This window comes from Sus scrofa, chromosome 13, assembly GCF_054392235.1.
Source record: "Sus scrofa isolate SSC_HxYL_T2T_F1_AM1 chromosome 13, Sscrofa_HxYL_maternal_Yorkshire_Landrace_v2.0, whole genome shotgun sequence".
Lineage (NCBI taxonomy): Eukaryota > Metazoa > Chordata > Mammalia > Artiodactyla > Suidae > Sus > Sus scrofa.
In genome coordinates this window covers 67,559,958-67,583,947 of record NC_139395.1, presented here as the reverse complement: position 1 = coordinate 67,583,947, position 23,990 = coordinate 67,559,958, and the positions used below count along the sequence as shown (strand labels likewise).

The 23,990-nt window shown below is 40.8% G+C and overlaps 1 protein-coding gene across 17 annotated transcripts in view; it reads left to right on the top strand.

Annotated features, from left to right (window-relative positions):
• The window catches only part of FOXP1 (forkhead box P1), a 624,214-nt gene that overhangs the window by 218,747 nt on the left and 381,477 nt on the right, over nucleotides 1-23,990 (top strand). For 15 of the 17 annotated variants that reach the window (XM_084989002.1, XM_084988996.1, XM_084989016.1 and 12 more), the window contains one exon: nucleotides 4,950-5,046. The exons of the other annotated variants lie outside the window; for them this stretch is intronic. The gene's annotated coding sequence lies outside the window, so the exon portion shown is untranslated. The remainder of the gene's footprint in view (nucleotides 1-4,949; nucleotides 5,047-23,990) is intronic. 17 annotated transcript variants of the gene reach the window in all.

The window sequence follows — 23,990 nt, the reverse complement described above, 5'->3', positions numbered from 1 at the left end:
AAAGCATTTTCTATAAAATTCAGATATTAAAAACCAAATGCATTCAACTAAGAAAATGTTCACCGGCTATATATTCCCTGGCATTTGCTGGTATTTCACTTCCTAGAGGCTCAGTGTTCTTATCCATAAAATGGGAACTGGACCTACTCACAGAACTATGTGAAGATGAAGTAAGGAGAGATACACTTGACCTGTTTGGGGAATATATTAGCTGTCTCTCCTCTTTCTCTTTTCTACCCTTAGCTTAATGAGAGGAGCAGATAACCACACCTGTAATGTATCTTCAGGAATTTTTCCAAATTTACAATTTTTGTTTTATTTCCCCTGCACATTATTTTTTTTTCTACTGTACAGCATGGTGACCCAGTTACACATACATGTATATATTCTTTTTTCTCACAATATCATGCTCCATCATAAGTGACTAGTCATAGTTCCTGGTGCTACACAGCAGGATCTCATTGCTAATCCATTCCAAAGGCAATAGTCTGCACCTGTTAACCCCAAACTCCCCAATCCATCTCACTCCCTCTCCCTCCCCCTTGGCAACCACAAGTCTATTCTCCAAGTCCATGATTTTCTTTTCTGTGGAAAGGTTCGTTTGTGCCATTTATTAAGGGTTTAATCTCTAAACTGTACAAACAATTTATACAACTCAACAGCAAAAAAGCCAACAACCCAATTGAAAAATGGGAAAAAGAGCTGAACAGACATTTCTCCAAGGAAGATGTACAGATAGCCGACAGGCACATGAGAAAATGCTCAACATCACTGATTATAAGAGAAATGCAAATCAAAACTACCATGAGATACCACCTCACACCAGTCAGAATGGCCATCATTAATAAGTCCACAAATAACAAATGCTGGAGAGGGTGTGGAGAAAAAGGAACCCTCCTGCACTGTTGGTGGGAATGTAAGCTGGTACAACTGTAAATTTACAAATTTGTGTGTGCTGTTCCTGAAATTCAAGTATAACTTTGGAGCCAAGGAGAAATTCCAAAGGCCTATGTATTTGAGTGAGAGATAGTGGAAATTTTAACAAACATTTCTCAATCTCAAAGGCTTAATTTAGTGCAGTTTATTTATTGCCTTTTTTTTTTTTTTTTTAAGGGCCGCACTCGCGACATATGGAGGGTCCTAGGCTAGGGGTCGAATCAGAGCTGTTGCTGCCAGCCCATGCCAGAGCCACAGCAATGCCAGATCCGAGCCTCATCTGCGACCTACACCACAGCTCATGGCAACGCCAGATCCTTAACCCACTGAGCAAGGCCAGGGATCAAACCCGCAACCTCATGGTTCCTAGTCAGATTGTTTCCACTGTGTCACTATGGGAACTCCAGTGCAGGGTTTATTTATTGGACATCTCACAACCTAGTGGATGGTGTGGAACCAGTGTTGTTGGCTCTGCTCTGCATGGTTTTAAGGGACCTTGGCTCATTCTACCCAGTGACTCCACTGTCTTGCAGGACCTGAAGTTCTTCCCTGGAGCTCTGGACCCACAACCAGGAAGAGAGAGAGCGGATTAGGGATGGTTGGATAGTTCAGGAGGCTTTTGGGTCAGGATGAAAAGTAACATACCCACTTCCATCTATTTGGCCAGAACTTGGTCACAGGGACCCACCTAACTGCAAGGGAGGCTGAGAAATTTATCCCAGCTGTACACCCAAGAAGAAGGAATGGGATGATTAACACTTAGCCATGCTCTGCTGCAGACTGACCACATCTTTCTGGATTATCATGGAGGACAAATGCTTATCAGGCATAAATTTGCACGGAGATGCCAGTAGTCTGAGAACCTGTCTTTAACAGGTACCCATGTAAATAGCATTTGGAGACAGATGAATTGTCCCTAATACCAATTAGGGACACTTAATCTGTATACTTATTTAAACACATTTTAAAAATTAGCCTAAGATCTGCATCTGCTTCCCACATGTGTGCCATTTGCATATTTTGGCATTGTAAAATCACAGATCTATCATAGAGTAAGTTTAGAGATACATACTTAAGAAATGTTGCATGCCGTGACATTTTCATTCCCAAAGTGGTCTATGTGGACTCATATTTATTTTGCTCTTCTATAAAAGCAGAAGTCATACGAGGTATCGAGTAAAATTCTTTATCCAGGAGGACAGATAGAACACTTATTGAAATACTGCCACTGTTATTTAATTCAAAAGTGCCCATCTCAAAATGAACCGCATCAGGACCATTTTCAATTTTTTAATGTCTCTAGTGGCTCTTAGCACACCTTTTTTTAAGTTATTCATTTTAAATTATGATTATATGAATATTTTAGGATTATAATCACCATTAAATGAAGGACAAAATTTATCATACCAAAATAGAAATTTAATTTGAAATAGAAAGAACTTGATTGCAAGATTTAGTAGACTAGAAACAAGATGTATAAGAGGATATTAAAGAACACTTTTTAAAAGACCCTCAGTAATACAGGTTTACAAGAGATTTGGAATAAAACAGAATTGCATTTGGTGATGTTTGTGAAGATGGTGTATGAGATAATTTCATCAAAGATCAAACTTTTTAAGATGGAAAAGGCACACTAATGCAAACGAGCCTTTTGGTCATTCCATGAAAAAAAAGAAACCAACTTAAAAGAAATCTTTATTTAGTATCATAAAGTTAGTGAAGTTTATTAGACATAGAAGTTGCTCTTGACCATATGGTGAGCCATCGGTTCTGGTCAGGAGTCAAGATTGTACATGGACATCTGTGATTAAAAATACTCCTTTCACTTTCCTTGATACTCAGGGCATTTCCTTCTACCTGTCACTTTGTCCTTGACGAATCTTGAGGCTGAAAACAAGTTGAGTTGACACGTTTGGTTCTCCGCTCAGCTGTTCCTTATTTTTCTCGGGTGCTTCTTTGTTATATTCGAATTCAGATTTGCTATTCATGAAACACATTTTAATCAGTGACCATATCCGACAAATGGAAGCTAAGCGCTGGTTAGTATGTTGAAAATAAACACGAAGGGCTCTCATTAATGTCGCTGTCTGAATAATTAGTTGAGCATCGTATCCTGAGCGGCAGGGAAAGCAAGCTGGCTTCTCAGTGGAACGACAGGCTGACAGCCACGTCCTGGAGTCTGGTCATTAGTGGGCCCCACCATCAATGTCATGTTACTGTGTCAAATTAGTTAGTGTCCCCTTAGGAGAGAAGCCGGACCTGCAAATTATCCTCCCACTTGCCTGGAAACCGTGTTTGCAAACCCAGCGATCACGTGTGAGCAAATTATCCACACGGCTCATAAATTAACTAGTTTACAGGCTTATAACATTTTACAAGTAGATAATAAAGGGCCTAAAAGTTTCCCAATTGCTCTGCCCTGTCGTTCAGGCTGTGATCTGCCGACTTTCCTGGAGGAGCCCACAGCCGATAGGTCTTTAAGAGGCGCAAACACACGGAGTGTCAGAACCAATGTTCAGCAAATGTAGCCCCTGAAAGGAAGCCAGTGTAAATCCACTGGAAACAATATAATTAACTTCGTTATCTCATTGCTCTGATAAGTCCGAGACAATGGCCCTCTTTCTTATGGTGGCAGTTGCTCATTAATGAGTTCACCAATTAAGTTTGAACTTTGCCAACTGAAATTATCTTGAAAAATATTTTTGATGCATTCTTATCATGTTCTTAAGCTGCTGTGTTGAAGAGGAACATTGCTAACACAGCACGTTAAACTCATCTCAGATGGAAGATTCTTAAGCCAGAACGTATTGGGCAAACAGTTGACACTCGCATAGATAACTGATACCTAGAAAACAGACTGTGGACCAATCCGGCCTGAGTTTCTCTCTTATCAAGGAAAAGTACGCAAGGGAGAGCACCGCCCGCTCTCTTCTGAGCTCTGGTAGACAGACAGCTCACATAGTTTCCGGAGGTACACGACTATTCAAATCATCAAACTTCATATATCTCCTTTTCAGTTTCAACTTCTCTGTCTGATTAGATTAGAAGACACATACATTCATGGCTTTTTGTCTGAGTTTACTGTTGCACGGTATCAGCACGCACACACACACACACAAGAGTTCGTGCTTTCTGTTCATCCTGGAGTTCCATTTCCCTGTCGCACAGTGGGTCCTCTCTGTCATCTTCAGGGCGCTACAGCTGTCATTATCAACTCAAGTATCCCAAGCAGAAAAGCCCTGGCATGCAAAACCTTGCCCCTGACTGCTATCCACAAAAACTTTCTGAAACTGCTTGAGGATAAGCTGACTTGTCTGTCAGCAACCTCAATGTTCTTGGCAATGGATTTGGTAAATACTCTACTCACAACCCAACTCAACCATGAAAGCTCCCAGCCTCGGTATATACCCACTGAGCGACCAGCCAGCTCCCAGCATATACCCAGGCTGACTGTGTGTATGAGAAGGCTGTGTCACACCCTCTTTCTGCATTTGGCTGGTAGGATACATAGCTTGCCTTTTTTTTTTTTTTTTTTTACATTTTTTTAAGGTGCCTCTCTACATGTATGTATGTGTGTTTGCATGTATTTTTCCTCTGGTTGCCTCTACTAGATGTATTAAGAGAGACTAAAGACCAAAACCCAAAGGGAAATCATTATTTGGACTCAGGGATCATTTGACAGTGTAGTTAGGAGATAACAGTGTAGTTAGGAGAAGTTATCTTAAAACATAAGAAATGTTGGAAGGTATAGGAACCAACTTCCTAAGTGGATAGCAGTGCTTTCAAGAGCGGCAGTTGTACTTATCTCTGTAGCTTTTTCACATCCTTCTACTCTACTTCTGTAATACCAAGCTCCAAGTATGAGCTACATGGAGCACTGATTCTCGAAGGGAAATGACGTATTGCATGTTAAAGTAGTGCATCAGCAAGGAAGACCTAAGGCATACGTGAATGTGTCATATTTAAAACACCAGTTTGCCGCTTCGCTTAACCTCTTTTCTTTTTGCTTTCAGTGTCCCTCTGTGTGTTGCAGTCCTGTGGCATTATGCATGCCCCCAGCCAGTGACCCCCCAGGCTTTTTATGGCTGTGAGACACGTTAAAAGTTCAGGGTAAGTGATGAGCAACACTCATACTGTGGATTACTTAAAGTTGACCTCCTGGAGTTGGCTGGTGGCTCAGTGGGTTAAGGGTCCAGCCTTATCACTGCTGTAGTGTGAGTCGGTCCCTAACCCTGGGAACCTCTGCATGCTGCAGCCAAATCAATAAATAAGTAAATGAATAAATATTGCCCTCCACCTTGGCAGGTGACATGTTAGTGGATGCAGTAGTCTCCGGGAAGATAACAGAATGCCCGGTTATCAAGCATGAATTCCACAGCCGACAGGAATAGGTTTATTGCCTTTCATGATAGCTTTATGGATTTCAAGAGTAGGATTCATACCATGGATGGTATCTAGGGAAGGGTTGGCAAACTTGGTTTCTAAAGGGCCATATGGTAAATACTGTCAACCCCATGAGCCATAGAGTTTTGTTTGTGGCCACCTCTGCTGATGGAACCCAGAAGTAGCCAGGGACAATAGCTGGGCATGACTGCATTGCAATAAAACTTTATTTGTAAAAACAGGTCATGGGCCATGTTTGGCCTAAAGGCCTCAGTTTGCGGACACCTGATCAAAGGGAGACAAGTGATTTGTCATCCAGGTACCTCACTAGGTAGCAGTCCCTCTGATCTGGAACAAATCGCGTATTAAGGCGAAACAGGAATTAAAAAAAAATACTTGCCCTTACTACTGAGCTAGGAGTAGCATGTAGTTACAAGAATTAAATAAGATGTAATGTGCGAGAAAGCTCGTTGAACATTTCAAAACTCCTCACAGATGGAATGGGTGCACACTCTGCCGTCACTCTGGTTCACCGAGTGGGGTGAACCTTCTTCACCTTTTGAATCACATTGGCCTTTCTTGAGTGACATGATTGTGCGGGAAAGCACTGTGATTTTCTAAGTCATGTGGTTTGTATGTGCATTCCTTCTATTGTTCATTTGATGGACAAGCTGTTGAAATGTCTTTTTAGTATCAAATATGGATGATACAGATTGTGGTAGGCTACAGATCAAATGCCAATGAAGAACTATTAAATTTCCTTTAATCATCAGATCTTCCACCTTTAAAATAGGCCTTGATAAATAATAATGTTTTGGATGTCTACAAGTATGTTTGAATTTCACAAGTCTGGCATGTCAAAACAGAGAGACAGGTTCAGCAAATATACTTCCCTGGGCTAGTGGTACTAATTAAGGAGGAAAGTCATGCTTAAACAAACAGCTTGGTGAATAGAGGGGTAATCAGAATCCTAATTCATGAATTTCCAATATTTTTTGACGGAACAGTAGAATAGTCTTCAGAGATGTTTTCATGTCTTTGCACCATTGAAGAATTGTCTGGTAACAGAGATACTATTGTATAAGTTTAAAAAATTAGTTATGTATTCTCTCTCATAAATGATGTCTGTTGTGCTTTTTTTTTTTTTTTTTTTTGTCTTTTTAGGGCTGCACCTGTGGTATATGGAGGTTCCCAGGCTAAGGGTCCAATTGGAGCTGTTGCTGCCAGCCTACACCGAAGCCAGAGCAACACCAGATCCTATCTGAGCTGCATCTGCAACCTACACCACAGCTCATGGCAACGCTGGATCCTTAACCCACCGATCGAGGCCAGGGATTGAACCCGAAACCTCGTAGTTCCTAGTTGGATTTGTTTCCCTTGCGCCATGACGGGAACTCCGTCTGTTGTGCTTTTTATCTTTATGCTCTGCCTGCTTGTTTAAGTAGTGCTTCATCTTCTAGGTCACATTGTGGCTACTGCCTCTCTGGCCATTGCTTCTGCATCCTGAAGAAGCAAAAGTACAGGGAACAAAGAGAGTAGTCTTCCTAGCTGAGGAAAGGCTCTTTAAAGAACTTTTCCTAAAGTCTTACTCAGTGGTTTCTACTTACATCCTTTTAGCCACCCTTAAATGTTAGAACATAAGCCATCTGGGAATTGATTGGCTCCTTAGCCTTGAGAGTTTGGATGTCCCACATAAATTCCCAGTTCTAGTAGTAATAAAGAAAAGGTGTATGATTATTGAGCAGCAATTGTGGTTACTTCCATAAAATTTTGTTACCAATTTTTCTTAGGTGTCTAGTTTTTATTTATTTTGATGAATGTGTTCTTTCTTCCACTGATTTGTGTGTATCATATCTTTATTGAATCTTACATGTTTGAACTTCAGCTTCTTCAGTTCTCAGCTGAGATCCACATCTCAGTAAATATTCTAGGACCGTAATATTCTTACAGAAAGTGCCATGGCAAATCTGAGAAATACTTTGCTTTCTCAGGAGAGCAATCAACCAAAATTCAAACTCCCAAATTTTCTAATGGATGTTCTCTTCTCTGGGTGGAAGATTTTGTTAAAGCCTGAGGGCTAGTGTGAAGTCCTAGGACATACAGGCCTGCACCCAGTTGTGTTCTTCCCAATACGTGTGGGCAGTATCATGATGGCTTTGTTGTGTCCCCCAGAGACTAGACAATGCTATTATCCACTCTGCCTCTCTGATTTGCTGCTAAGTGTCTCCTTAGCTTCCAGGATAGGAGAGACCAGTGAGCCACTCCTGTCCAGTTTCTCTATCCCACATTAGCCTGTGAAATATTCTTGTGAAATTTCTGTCTCACAGAATGAGACTTCTCTATGCTTCATAACAGAGTCTCTGCCTATACCAGCCTGTGATAGATGCTCAGGAGACGTGGTTGCCGATGCATTTCCAGACCTTTATTGAATGCCTGCTATAGATAGAGGATAGCAAAGTGGATAAGAGTGTCTGTATTGAAGTGAAATTGGCCTAGATTCCAATTCCACCTTTTCCATTGACGGGCTGAGCGACCCTGGCTAAGTGACTTAACCTTTCTAGGCCATGGCCTCCTCATCTGGACAATGGGGGATACAAATAGGAGCTAGATTCCCATAAAGAATCACTGAGATGAGGCTTGTAGGAGCTTGCGCAGTTCCTGGTAGATAATAAATGCCGGCCTTGTGCTACACACGCTAGGCGATCTGGTGGAAATCCTTGTCTTGGAGGAGTTTTTAACCACCCTCTGGCTGGTTCCTTGGTGGTTGTGTAGGCAATGGATATTTCACCATCCATTGCTTCTCACCTGGTATTCTGTGTAAGTAAAAAGCCCAAGGAGGTGGCTTTGCTGCCTGCCTTCAAGGACACCGCAGCCACGTACTTGTACAGCTGGACAGCCCTGCTAATAGGACTTAGATCTCTAGGTCCCGTTTGGACAATTTCCCCTGAGATGCATGCGGTTCTTTTTTTATTCTGTTTTTTACTTACTCAGACAATGGCCCTGCCTAGCAAGCAGAATTCACTAACTGCTTTCAAGTTGGTATTGCTGATGATAATCTGAAACTCAGTAAGGTTTCACTCTTGCGGGCTGACGCTACATGATGTCGCTCTTGCCAGCCTCATCCCACTCCCTGCCTCTGTGCTGAGTCTGCAGAGCAGCCTCTGGTCCCCCACACGTCTTCCTGGGAATGGCCCTCAAAGCACAGGGTCATCTGCACATAGAAGCTGCCACCTGAGTGGTGGAGATTGTCAGTATTGCTCATAGATGGCATGGTTGGCCGTGTGTCCCAAAGAGTGAGAAGCATTGAGCCACCATCTGTGCCGCAGCTTGCAGCAATGCCAAATCCTTAACCCCCTGCGTGAGGCCAGGGATCGAACCTTCCTCCTCACCAAGACTACGTTGGATCCTTAATCCTCTGAGCCACAGTGGGAACTCTGGTTTCAGATACTTTAATTAGACCCCGTTCCCAGGCTCAGATGCAGTAAAATCTCGCCTGCCTCTGGACCATGGGATTCTCTGCCTGGAACCATTTCTGCACATCACAGGGCTAATTCCTTCTCATCCTTTTTGTTCAGTTCAAATACCACCTTCTTGGGCTGGCCTTCCTTGACTGCCCGCATTAAAAATGAGATCCCTCTTCCCCCTCCCCCCCCCCCTCACTATTAGCCACTCAGGTCTTTTGTCTCTTTCATTTACTACGGCTTCTGTCACTTTCTGAATATACCTGTTTACCAGGTAATAAGCAAGGGGAAGGTCTGTCTGATTCAGTGTGGCTTCCTCGTGGCTGACAGTGAATAGTAGGCATGCTCGCAGTCAGTATTTATTGAATCAGGCAGCAGACATTTGGGGATTTCCCTGTGAATTGCTCTATTTCGTGGTACCTAAGAGAACTCCATCTGGATGAGAGAGTAAGAAAAGAAAGAAAACCATACACATCACCTTTATTATAGGAATAGAATGCCGCCCTTGGGCTTTCTCTGGAAAGTTTCCTCTCTGCGTTGGACAAGTCTCTGATACTCCACGTGTCCCGTCCGGAAAGGCTTATACATCATCTTCCCTGTGAACACAGAACGTTTGCCATTTGGTTCTAAAGCGTATGGTGGGTGGTACATGTTAATTAAGGATGTTGGATTTCAAGCCCAAATCCCAGCACTCTCCTTCACTGGCTCTTTGTTCTTGAACAAATGACTTCCTTTCTTTGGTCCTCAGTTTCCTTACCGGAGGCAGGGGAAACAGCGTTACCTGGCTCACAGTGTTAGTGCTTGGATTAAATGAGATGATAGGTATTTAGTGCTTTGCACAGGATCTGAAACAGAATAATAACACTATTGATTGAGAAAGATGATCAAAAGGGTATTGGAAATGACACTGACAAGACTCAAACTGCACTATCTTGTAAATCATCGTTTGAAAAGTGACAAAGATAGTGAAGAGCCTTGATTGCCTTTTGTACTGCTCATTTCATGCACTGAATTAACTTTAAAGAGTGCAGGTAGGCCTCCTTGCCTGCCCGCTTGCATCTTTCACAAGTGTCCTATCTTAGTAAATCTATTTCTTGCTTAAAAAAAAAAAATCGTGGAGTGCAGAGTGAGCAAGCAGTGGAATGATTTATATTTGTTGATGACATGTTGATTCTTGGATGTTAGTGGTTTGTTTCAGAGCCACTTATAAATTCCAGTGCTGATATGGCTCAGTGTTTGGAGCCTGACCCACATCCAAAAAACCTTGAGAATTGGGAGTTCAGGGTCCTGCCCTGTCCTAAGCCACCTAACTGGAGAGGTCTTCCTTCTTCAGGTTGATCAGAGCTGGTTTGATCTCCTGCTTCACAATAGAGTATGTCTTAAACTCCCTGTAAATCCTAATTTTAAAATACATTGTGTCCTTAATGTCTGTGTCCTGAAAATTCACTTACCTCTTTTTGAAAGACAATTCAAGTCTACATAGATTGAGAGGAGGTGGATATAAATATCTTTTGTTGTGAGCTCTGACTTCTTTCACATGCTTAAGGCGGGAGGGTATGTTACAGCTATTACATTATATTAATACAGTTTGTGCCTGCTGGACCTGTTGTGTTCAGTGAGCATTTTCTGTGTGAATGCTGAAGCTCAGAGAGGGACTTACCTCTCTCTGGATCCCCAGCTTTTGTGATAAAAGATGAAATACATTGTCACATACTCTCGTTTCTGGCCTTTTAAATTAGGAAAACAGAGTTCCCATTGCGGCTCAGCAATAACAAACCTGACTAATATACATGAGGATTCAGGTTCGACCCCTGGCCTCACTCAGTGGGTTAAGGATCTAGAGTTGCTGGGAGCTGTAGTGTAGGTCACAGATGGCAGTGTGGATCCCGCATAGCTGTAGCTGTGGTGTAAGCCAGCAGCTGCAGCTTCTATTCGACCCCTAGCCTGGGAACGTCGGATATGCCTCGGGTGGGGCCATAAAAAAGACCAAAAAAAAAAAAAACAAGAAAGAAAAAAGAAAAGAAGGAAATTTAAAGAGCCATTAATGTTTATTAATTTATAATTTGTACTTCTCAACTTATACAAATAACAGAGCTTGTCTAAAATACAGTGTAGGGCATCCACTTGGCTTCCTAATACTCTTTTTAGAAACAAAAAAAGCTAAAACTCAGGTTCCGTGAAATGAAGCAAATGATTCAGGAAAGTTTTATTACACTCATCACAGCCTCTAGAGCAGCCAAGACTCAGCTTTTTTACATCTCTAAAAACATCCAGCACCCTTCTCTCAAAATACAGTTTTGGAAATTCAAACACTGAGCACAAAAGGGGAAAGGGATCCGTGTAATGTGAGACTTGATTTGTGTCATTGACACAGAGGTGTGATAACCTTGTTGTGACCTCATGCAACTGTCTCCTCCATACCCTGGTGCCTGATTGTCAGCCGGAAAGGTGAGGAACATTCTGAGTGTTTTCCTCCAGTATTTGGAAGTGCTGCTGGTCTGTCTGGGTCCAGTTGAGTGCACCATCTCTCAGTGCCAGGAGAGTCTGGTTATGATGTGCTGAGGCTTGAATGTCTCTTTGCCAACTCTTACAAACCATCAGTAAACCTTTACCCTGGGTGTTGTCCAGAGAGGTGATGCCCTGTCTTTGTCCACATCTGTCCCAGATCGTTCATGAATGTGACACAAAGCCAGTCCTCCACTTGCAGCCCACTTCCTCAATATGATAATTTCTTGAAAATCCTCCTAGAAGAGAGCATTTTTCAGCCTTCTTGGCTTGTTATAGTTGTATATGCCTAGATGAACGTGGATTTCATCAATCACCAATCCTTATATGTGTAGTTTCCCCCTTTTCCCTTCCAAGTAAAGAGAAAGAAAAGTGAAATTTTCAAAATGCTTAAAAAACCTAATCCCATGAAATTCCAAAAACCAGCAGTTAAGAAAAACACTCTAGTTTGTAAAAAGTCTACCCTATAATAGCTGCCTTTATGGGGATACATTATCAGCTTAGAGGTAGCGTTTGAAAAAGTCCATTTTATAGATGAGGAAGCTGAGGCATAATGAGTTGAAAAGACTCACTCGGATGTCTCTGCTCATAAGAAGTAGAGCTGCATGGAGTTCCCTGGTAGCACAGTGGGTTAAGGATCTGATGTCACTGCTGTGGCTCCGGACACTGCTGTGGCACAGGTTCCAACCCTGGTCCCTGGAACTTCCACATACTTTGGGCTCAGCCAGAAAAAAAAAAAAAAGTTATGTTAAAAAGTAGAGCTGGGATTTGAACCCAGCCGCTCTTCCTCTGGCTCCAAACCACTCCACCATATTGTTTTCCCCATGTAAGCATCTTCCTTGGGTGTTGATTTGCAAGCATTACTATAACATTCATATTTCACTCTGGGGCTGATCGTCGCTGCATCTTGAGACTTTATACTTCAGTGTCATCTAACAGGCTCTGTTTGATCTTAGTCAACTTTTTCAAATGCTTTAATTCTTTTTGCTAGTACAAGAGCTATGGGAAATAAAAGTGTGTCCTGATGTGATTCGGACCAAGGTATTTTCTCTAGATCTTTGAATCATTTTTCCCTGTTACATTATTCTAATTAACCTCATCTCTGCAGCCCTCATTTTATTTTGTATCAGCCTCTGACACTCAACAAATGATTTGTTCCACTCAATCACCTGTGTGAAAAAGTGTGGCAAGCAAGAGGGTCCCCTGGCCAAAGCAGCAGCCTTGGACCTGGGGCGTTTTTCCAGTGCGCAGTTTCAAAATGTTCCTTTAGTTCTTGAGATACATTCCCCTGGAAGGCTTTTTATTTACCAGAGTGAAGATCTGGGTACTTAGAGCTTACTCTGGCTAACAAAGTTAGAAGGTCTTTGGTTCCTTGGTCAATAGAACTCCAAATTCATAAGCTATGTGCCCAGAATTTTGACCTTCAAAAATAAAAATATTAGGTTTTTAAAAACATAGATAGTAAAATAGTAGGCTTGAAAAAATATATGTAAGCCAGTTGCAAAAGACCAACAAATGAGCAGTTTTTTACTTATTTTTACAGGGTTGGAAGTATCAGTATTTTCCTATGAACACAAACAGCACCATTTTTAATGTGTCTGTACCTTGAAGTACTGAGCTCACCATTTGTTAGGTCTCTTGGGTGACTTGTGACCAGCTTAGGCATAAAGAAGAATTAATTGGCTCAGGATGTTGCGAAGTTGGCTGGTAGGACCTGCTTCAGGGGCCTCTGGAATGAGGGGTTAAGATCATAGCGTTATGTCTTGGTCTCAGTCTGTTGGCTGTGCTGTGTTCTGTGTTACACTCATTTATGTAGCCATTTACCAGTTGTGCTGTGATAATCATTCATTACTCTGTTTTTGTAGCAATAGCAGAAAGCTATGTTTAAGTTCTAGCAGCTCGCATAGAATTTGAATCTTCCTGGTCTGTGATTGGTCCCTTGTGTATCATATGCCTATCACTGAAACAGTGTCTGGGGCTGCACCCGGGCTGGGTAATGGGAGGTATGAAGGTGTGCATAGCCTGGAGTGGGTTACATGCTCCTCTCAAGAATGGTAAATGGTTTTTGACCTGCGCGAGGCAGTGGAAAGTGAGTGAAAGGGGTGCTGGTTTCAGAAGACGGGGACAGCATTCTAGGAAAGTACTGTGTGCATATACATCCTGTAAGGCACTCTACTTGATGCACAGCAAAGATAAAGGATTACAGGGTTGGAAGGAATCTTTAAATATCATATAGCCCAGCTACCCATGATTAAGTATCATCTGAGATGTTCCCCATGAAGGTGTCTGCCAAATACATGGGCATCTCCAGTGACACTGACTATGAGGAAGTGGGTTGTGCCTCAAAAACACCACCATGCCTCTGTCCTCAAGGAGCTGAAGTTCATTCATGGCTGGGCTCCTTCTGTCTGTCCTTCTGTCCGACCATCCATCTATTGTCTGTCACTATTGTGGGTCCTAAAACAAGGTCCTTGATTGCCATATACACATACTATAAGGTAGACAGGGAGATTATAATGAAGTGGTAGAGAAGCTACAGGAATACTGGTGGATGGTAAATAGGAGGCTGAGGAGGGGATGCTGGAGGAGGAAGAGGAGAAACCTCACAGAAGCTGTGAGATCTGGCTGGGACCCAGAGGATGAATAGGAGTTCAAATAGCCAAGGCGAAAGTGATCCGCTTGATGGATTTATTGTCTTTTCTGGAATCAAACTGTACATTTGGAGTTTGATTTGAATTACTTAGGGAAAATGGCTTATAATGTGTCTTTGCCCAGTTAAAATACACCTGTCTTTTAGGACATATCAGTGATGTTAGTGATGGGAACAGTAAGCTGCTCATGAAAGATTTTTAGACAGACTGGCCGCATGGTATCTTTCAAGTTACCCCAGTTTCCCTTTCCTACCAAGTCCATAGGAGGTGAATATATGAAGCTCCCATAGGTGAAATTTTGGTAAGTTATATTATAGAATTTTTAATAACACTTCCCTGAAAAATTTGGAAGGATAGGCTATTGTTTGTTAATTCATATATTCTTGTGGGCAAAAGTATTCTGAACTTCACTTTTCAAACCTGATACCTGAGAATAGAAACGGGCCTTCCCAAAGGTTAGGGTTCATGTGGAGAATAAACATATTGATCCTTAGATCCATATGAAACATTGATTATGATGCTGGCACCTAGGAAGCACTTAATAGATGTTACTTATTAGCAGAGGGTGTTCCATGCTTTTTACCTCATAGATTGTTGAAGGCTTACAAAAGTAATTGTATCACTGATGAATAACTAATTGATTTTAAAATGTTTTTCCATATACTTTGAATGTAATATACTGTTTTATTTTCACATGTTACTTCTATTACAAAAAGGACATTAAAGATGGTAGGTTTTAGCAAGGAACTTTAACTTCACATGCTTTTAATGCTTCCCTGAATTAATAATTTTCATGTCCATCATATTTTCTCCTTGGCCCACAATTCCTCCCATATTTGGATCTTGGCAAATGATGACTTGGTTAATTAGGCAGTCTGTTAACTCTGATTACTAAGTTATAACAGATCAGTGTCGAAGCATCACTATGCAATTTGGATTAAAAGGCTCTTCATTTTATCAAAACACATTTACATTTAGTGATAAGTGTGTTGAAATGCATTAGGTTAAAATGATGCATTTCACAAGGAAAAATTTTAAAAGGATAAAGAATTATTTCCCCCTAAGTTTATTTTTTTATTGTGACATTCATCACATTATCTTTCACTAGGAATAGACTTAAAAGCTTGGAATTTTCTTTTAAAGCTTGAAAATTATAGCTGATTCAATGCCTTTATTGTACAAATATGATGGATGCATTGCATTTTTATTTGAGCATAATTTAGTGTAGCGACACATGGTTATATTCCAATTCTGACCACAGTGACCTTTGATACTGGACTTACTTGTAGAAATGAGTCTTGACTGTGTTGGGGGCTGGAATTAGTGGGTTGCATTAAGGCTCACTCTCTTTTACAGCTGATGGCACTGACAGTTATTAAATAAGATTGGGCCTTTCTAGTCCTTTCTCTTTCTTGTTTAATGGTTCATCATCACTTAAGGGCAGTTGAAGTATCACAACCTTGCTTGCTTACTGCATCTCTGTCTCTGCTTTCCTCCTTTCCTTTCATAGCACATAACACTTAGCCTTGTGGAAAATGAACACACAACTAAACACAAGAATAATTTTCCAGATGCCATGAACCCTGAAATTTGTGTTAATTTCCCCTCAAAATTCTATCAGGTGTCAGTAGCATTTATACCCACAAGGGCATACGTGAGTGCTCGAACACACACACAAACACACGCAGTGAACTCAGCAACTGGCAACCAGGAGATGTTGAACAGGTATTTGTTGAAGAATTACCGGTGAAAAAGTTGAAACCCTGACAGCTTTCCACCCCCAGGCTCCCAGACTGGTCCTAGAGATGATCCAACAGCGGGAATCCTATCTGATATTGCAACCATTAGAGTAAGTGGAACTGATGGAATTAATATTTCTTTTTTCAATAAACTTACTGAAGTCTGATCTTTATGAATTTCTGTGTTCTAGTTTCATGGGAAATAGAGAAAGCCAAAGTGAGAAACTATTTCTTATGTTCACTGAACTTAGTATCTTGTTGATGGGTTGCATTGAGGTGACCACAGGTCAGAAGTGGGAAATCTTAATTCTTCAACTTGATTCAGTGATAGCATCTAGTTTGTGTGAAACGACTTTTTAAGAAGCCTCAAAGACCCTTCTGACTTTGTAGATAGAGCAGAACTTTGCTTAACTCAGAATGGAAGTTGGATTTTTATGAATTTGATTATTTTCTCTTAATTGGGAACATTGAGTAGTAATTATAGGTGACGCTCATTTTGGAGGGGCTTGTGGCTGGTTGTTCAAAGGTAAAGTGATGTTTTGAGCTTGAATTTGACAGATTTGAATGACAGTCAGCCTGAATAATTCAGTTTCCCTACCTTCCCAGTCTTCCCAAAAGAACGAACCAAATAAGGAATTTTAAAAAACCCAAACCATTCTGGATTATATGAATACTTAGCCATTTTCAAAAGAGGTAGTTTGACAGAGAGACATTCTCTGGGACTTTTATGTGTGAGGTAAATGCATTAGAACATTCATCTCTCTCTCTCTCTTTCTTTCTCTCTCTTTTTAATGGTGTTCAGTTACCTGAACAACACGTGTATTATGATAAAGAAATTTCCCATAGAGTAAGAGAACCCTCTGGAGAAGAGCTGCCTAAGGAATGAGTTAAAAAGTGAGGTCCATTGGATTTTCAAGTGTCCCTTGGGACAGAGCATTCTTAGTCCCCATCAGTGGTCCCCAAGAAGTCTTAATGGCAACGTCAGAAAATTTTCTCCATTAAGCGCTGTGGGTAGAAGCAAGCAGCCTTATTGGAAGGTTGGATACTATGACTGTGTGGTTGTATTAATTGCATTTATTCCTTTAAAATGACCCTGGATGAAAACAACCACCCCTTCTGTGGTCATGGTTAGCAGATGTTTACCGTAATTCTTTGCTCAGTTTAAAAAAAAAAAAAAAAAATGCCTCTTCCACCCAACAAAAACAGCCACGTTTGCTTGGCTCAATCAAAACTTTGGCGCTTGGGTCTTACTTTATATATCATGGCTCCAGTCACACAACCTTTCCAAGTGTGAGGCTTAGATCACTCCCTCCAACATCTGCAGGAGAGCCTCGCTCACAGTGATCTATTATGTGCGCGCTTAATTCTTATACTGTTTTTGGCGTTTGCCCTTCCTCATTGAAACCAATATCCTATATGCAAGGCTTGCTTTGTTTTTCTTGCAGAAGCATGCTGGCCCCTCCTAGGCTTTCACCTAGGTCTGATGACCATTTGAGGGAGAATTTTGAGCTTAGAAATAAAGGCGAGGTTAGCCTTCTCAGTCTGAGAGTTTGGGTTTTCCTGAGCTTTCTCTGAAAGAAAAGGCATCTCCTTTTCTTATATTTTTTGCTTGAAAAGCACCCATTCTTATTACACACTGGTTTTTTTTTTTTTTTTTTTTGGTCTTGGTTGGTTGGTTGGTTTTGTGGTGGTGTTTTGTTTGTTTGTTTGTTTGTTTTTTGCCACTTCCTGTTTCTTACAAGCACTGAGTAATCATGAACCTTTAGGTTCCTGCACACACCTGCCATTCCTAGTTATGATAAATCTTTCAGAAGTACCCCCCTCCTCTGTCCTGAGTTTCCGTGCTGAAGAATGCCTCTTGCCCTTGGGCAGTGCGGAAAGGAAATACAGCAGCAGAACTTTGCTTTTCTTGGGAAGCTCCTCCCTTTGGAATGGAGAACTCTGGGTGGCTCTTCTTATTTTGTTTTCTTCGCCAAAATAAGCAGGGTTCTTGCATAACGCTAGGGTAGGAAAAAAGAAGTAATTTTAAGGGAAACATATGTTCATGTTGAGAAAAAGGGAGTTAGAACCGGACAGAAGACAGTGGCCCACAAAGCTAAACACATCTTCTTTTCACGTCAGGTAGGGAACTGGGTTTTGGTCATTTTGGTATACTTTATAAAATAAAAAAGAAGCGACTTCTGCACGCCCCCCAAGTCTTTTCTTTGGTCCAGTCAAAAATAAATCTTGAGATTAGGAAGCCAAGGCTTACAGGTTAGCTAATTGATTTATGTGTAGCTGGAATAGATTAAGTCTTGGATTTGTAAAATTATTTTCCTGTGATTGCAGTTAACACTAAGTGATTTCCTTGGAGATCACATAGATTGAGATGCTAGACCTCATCTGAAACCACTGCTGAAACTAGCCAATAGGGTTCTCATTTGGTCTTGCTTGAGGAGGATGGAAGGACATCTGAGTATTAAAATGAACCAAAGATGTCTATCCTAGCTGTTTGGCTGATTAGTGGACATATTATTTGTCCTTTTAAGTGATTCCAAATAATGTCTGTTGATAGAAACAGAGCAGACACTTTAGTGTTTTAGACTGTTTGTGGGTGGCAGGTTTTGGAAATGCAGCTAATTTGCAAAAAAGGAATGGGGGAGAAAAGAGAATCAAAAGAAAAAAAAAAACCTTGAAAGTGTGTTTCATCCATTTTCAAGGTTTAAAAATTTCAAAGCTGAGGGGAAATCCAGTGTAGTTCTTTTCCGATTGTAAACGAAACACTTCTGTCCGTAAATTGTAGTGGTGAAGGAGGTGGGGCCCAGGAGCATTCTGGGTACTGGCATATGTCTGTAATGATAGCCAGAGGGACCTTGGATGGGCTCATGCAGATGGCTGATAGGAGCATGTGATAGCCCCTAGATTGGAGAGCCTTGATTGTGTCTGGAACTGACTGTTTATATGCACACTTCTTTCTCCCATACACAAAAAGTGTGTCCAAATGGAAGCCTAGTCAGGACCTATTAAAGAGCTCACTTTTTTTTTTGATGAAAAAATCTAATATTATTTTTATTTTATTTATTTTTTTAAATAATTTTTTTAATATTCCCACTGTACAGCAAGGGGGTCAGGTTATCCTTACATGTATACATTACAATTACATTTTTTCCCCCACCCTTTGTTCTGTTGCAACATGAGTATCTAGACAAAGTTCTCAAAGCTATTCAGCAGGATCGCCTTGTAAATCTATTCTAAGTTGTGTCTGATAAGCCCAAGCTCCCGACCCCTCCCACTCCCTCCCCCTCCCATCAGGCAGCCACAAGTCTCTTCTCCAAGTCCATGATTTTCTTTTCTGAGGAGATGTTCATTTGTGCTGGATATTAGATTCCAGTTATAAGTGATATCGTATGGTATTTGTCTTTGTCTTTCTGGCTCATTTCACTCAGGATGAGATTCTCTAGTTCCATCCATGTTGCTGCAAATGGCATTATGTCATTCTTTTTTATGGCTGAGTAGTATTCCATTGTGTATATATACCACCTCTTCCGAATCCAATCATCTGTCGATGGACATTTGGGTTGTTTCCATGTCCTGGCTATTGTGAATAGAAGAGCTCACTTCTTAAAGAGCCCTGCATCCCCTGAGTGTTGACACAAGTGGGTTTAGCAACTGTGACATAGTGCACCCAGGCTTCTGTTCAGTCTCTTTGAGTTAAAAGAGTCTAATTAAGATGATAAAATTTAGGAATTCCCGTCATGGCACAGGGAAAACAAATCCCACTAGAAACCATGAGGTTGTGGGTTTGATCCCTGGCCTCGCTCAGTGGGCTAAGGATCCGACGTTGCCGTGAGCTGTGGTATAGGTCACCGATGCAGGTCAGATCCCGTGTTGCTGTGGCTCTGGCGTAGGCCAGAGGCTACAGCTCTGATTAGATCCCTAGCATGGGAATCTCCATATGCCGAGGGTGAGGGCCCCCCCGCAAAAACATTATAAAATACTCATTGACAAAAAACTCCAAACCTACACCCCTCACCCTTCAAAGAGGGAAGCAGAGCCATTTAAAATAGATTATTCTTGGAATTCCTATCGCGGCTCAGTGGAAATGAATCCGACTAGGAACCATGAGGTTGCGGGTTCAATCCCTGGCCTCGCTCAGTTGGCTAAGGATCTGGCGTTGCCATGAGCTCTGGTGTAGGTGGCAGATGTGGTTTGGATCTGGTGTTGCTCTGACTGTAGTGTAGGCCAGCAGCTACAGCTCTGATTGGACCCCTCTCCTGGGAACCTCCATGTGCCATGGGTGTAGCCCTAAAAAGACAAAAGACAAAAAAATAAATAAAGACAAAAAAAATTTTTTAAAAATTAAAAAATGAATTATTCTTAGATGTTGGTTTAAGGTTCAGCTGTTTTAATTAGTCCCCTCATTTTTGCCCTCAAAGGCTTCAAAACATATTGTCAATAGTACCTGGGTCATTGTTGGAAAAATGAAGTTTAAAAAAATCAGGGTATATGCATGAAAAGGAATTTTGAATGAGCATTCCTTTCCAGTGTTAGAGTAGGCCACCTTCTGTTGTTTTTCTAGTGTTTTTGTCCTTTGGGTTTAGTCAGCCTATAAATGGTGGCAGATGCCATTGCCATATTAGTGGGTAGTAGGAAAGGCCTCAAGGAATGTCAGAGTAGAACTAGAAATCCCAAAAGTCTTGTTTAATAATTATAATATGAACATATATCAGGTTCTTACTGTGTAAGCTACTGCTGTAAGCAATATGCTAGCACTGACGTACTTACTGAATCCTTATGAATACTTTGAAGTAGCTACCCTTAGTACTTTTGTGTTTCAGGTAAGTAAACTGAGGATTAAAGAGGCTAGTTAGGTTAAATTGCCTGGGATTACAAAAGTAAGTGAAACCGGAGTTCCCGTCGTGGCTCAGTGGTTAGCGAATCCGACTAGGAACCATGAGGTTGCGGGTTCGGTCCCTGCCCTTGCTCAGTGGGTTAAGGATCTGGCGTTGCCGTGAGCTGTGGTGTAGGTTGCAGACGCGGCTCGGATCCCGCGTTGCTGTGGCTCTGGCGTAGGCCGGTGGCTACAGCTCCGATTGGACCCCTAGCCTGGGAACCTCCATATGCTGCAGGAGTGGCCCAAGAAATAGCAAAAAGACAAAAAAAAAAAAAAAAAAAAAAAAAAAAGTAAGTGAAACTGAATAAAGTCTACTAAACAGTAATGTACCAATGCCATGTTCCTTGTTCTGATATTGTACTACAGCTATGTACGATGTCATCACTAGGGGAAGCTAGGGAAAGGGTATATAGGATTCTGTCCTATTTTGCAACTTTTTGAAAATCTATAGTTCAAAATTAAAATGTGTTTCAAAATGTCAGATTTTACACATGAATTATGGTCTCCTTGCATTTGAAATCCAGATTATTGACTCTTATGCCTTCTTAGATCATTGAACCAGCAAGAGGATGGCTATTGCTCCACTCTCTTTCTCAGGTTAGAGTTTCAGGTCATCCAGACCATGTTGTGTGGTCTCCCATAACTCAGTGTAGTTTTAGGACCCAGAAAGTATCCTCGCTTCTGTCAGTTTCTCCTTCTTACCATGTTCCTACTCTCCTCCCCACCCCCAAATCCATGTTCATCTACTCTGATCTTGATAGAGACAGTGGAGATCATGTATCTTGTTATTGGAATCTTCCAGTTAATATTTCATCGAGGAGAGATGGTCAGTCACCTTTGATGGGTTTCATAATGTATTTGCAATTCCTGATGCATCCATCGATATGCATGTAGACATATGGAAAGAATGGCACTAGTAAGCCAAAAATACACTAGCTTACAGATGTAAATATCAGAAGCCATGAACAACTTACATGTATAAGTCTAGTTGTTTGTATAGCTAGTTTTTCCCTGAGAAACTACTAGACTCCAATTCAGAACACCTCTATTTTAAGGCTATATCTTCTGCTCCCTCATCATGTGATCTCAGTTCCTTCATTTATGAAATTATTGAGGAGATAATCAGGTTCTACCAAAAGTTTCCATGTATAAGTAGCTTTGTGACATTCTGTATAATACAACTTAAAATCTGTATGTGTACTTAGTTAAAAATGATGGCTGTTAAAGTTGCTTAGTCTTATTACCAAGATTTAGAATATATTGGTAGATTTAACTGGTCGATTAACTGAAAGTAAGTATTTGAAATCTTTCTTCTTTTATAATATAGGTATTTACAGGGAGTTCCCATGGTGGCTTAGTGGTAATAAAGCTCACTAGTATCTGTGAGGATGCCGGTTCGATCCCTGGCCTTGTTTAGTATGTCAGGGGTCCAGTGTTGCTGTGAGCTATGATGTAGGTCACAGGCGTGGCTTGGATCCCACGTTGCTGAGGCTATGGTGTAGGCCAGCAGCTGTAGCTCCAGTACCCCTAGCCTGGGAAATTCCATATGCCATTGGTGTGGTCCTAAAAAGACAAAATATATACAGTTACAGCTATACATTTCCCTCTGAGCATTGCTTTACCTGTATCTCATAAGTTTTGGTATGCTATGTCTTTATTTCATTCATCACAAAGTATTTTCATATTTCTTTTGTGATTTCTTATTTCTTTCTGGCTATTTAGGAATGTGTTATTTAATTTCCATATTTTGGTGAGCCTCTCATACTCATATTTCTTTCTGTTACTGATTCCTAATCTGTTCCCTTGTAATTGGAGCTCATGATTCGTATTATTTCAATCTCTTGAATTTATTAAGGTCTGTTTTATGGCCTCGCTTAGGATCTATCCTGGACACTTGTCCTATGTCCACTTGAGAAGGGTGCATATTCTGTTGTCGATGGGTAGAACTTTGTATAGACCTCTCCTAGGTCTCTTTGGTTCTTAGTGTTGTTCATGTCTTCCATTTTTCATTATCTTCTGCCTAGCTTAGTCCATATTCATCAATAGGGCAGTTTCCAACTATTATTGTTGATTTGTCTATTTCTCCCTTCAGTTATGTTATTTCATGCACTTCAGAGCTCTGTTTTTAGGTGAAGACTTTCTTAAAGAGAGCACTCTGGTTATGTCACCTACATTTTGTAGTTTGTTTGGTTTTAGAGTTCAAAAATTACACATACTGATTAAAAAAATAAAGATTAGTTTTGTAAGGGGCAACTTTCTGATATTGATGGAAATATTTAGCCACATTTATATAGGTAAAGAGAATTGAAGGATGGTAGCTTATTTACTGCATACATTGTATTAGTGTGGGTGATGAGTGGACCCTCATTTGTAGGGTCCAAATGAGGCCCACCAACACTGTCTTCTGTAGGAACTTTGACTTACCCACATATAGGCCACTTTTCATTTCTGTTCCTCACTTGCCCTGTGTAGACATGGAGTAACCCAATACAAACATGTTCCAGGAGAAAAATATACTTTTTTTTTTTTTTTTTTTTTTTTTTTTTAGCAAATAAGAATAAAATGTAATTTTCTTCTTGTTGCTAAATCTATGACTCTACAGCCCTTTCTGTGTGTAGGTCACGTGGCAAACTCCAGGTGCATCTGTCATACAGAAATTGCTTTTCCCCCCAAATACAGAAATGTGAAATAAACCAATTTGGGCACAAGTAGTGTATGCTAGATTTACTTAGTATCTATCAAACAGCTCCCTACACTCATTGTATTAAGGCTAATCAAAGAGTTAGAACTGTCTAGTTTCTGCACAAATGCAGATATAGCATCTACTTAGACAATGATAGTACTGAGTGATTGTTTTTGCTAACAATATCATGGTCAAATATTTAATTTTTTTCTTTTCAGCAGTATTGTAAATTTCTTCTAGACATATGTCAGTGGGAAAGCAGGGAGTGGGAAAATACACACACACACATAAAGGTAGACCTAAAAAAGATGATTTTCACCGAATTAAATTTTGAAAAGACATTTGTGTCTGATTTCTTTATTTCTTTAGCACATGTTATTATCTGTATTTATATTTTGGTGTTCATCAGTGAGCGATGGAGTGGGTTAGCCATGATTTTTAAATTCTCTATGAATGAATGTGGTTTTCCAGGAGAGGCTTTTTCATATGAGTTGCAGCCACTTTCTTTCCCTGTCACCTCTGTGAATAGTCTGTACAGTTGATTGTTAGTGGAAGAAGCCATGTGGTTCTGCATCTGAACTTTCTCTGAGAAAGAAATTATTGTCTTTGTCATTTTGTTTCCACATGTGACCTCCTTACCTGCTGGGTTTCCCAACAGCTGTCAACTAACTACTCTAGCACCATACTGCTCTCTGAGTTCCTGGTTCACAAATAAGAAGTAAACAGAAAATCTTGCTAATTTGAGCCCAGTAGGAACCT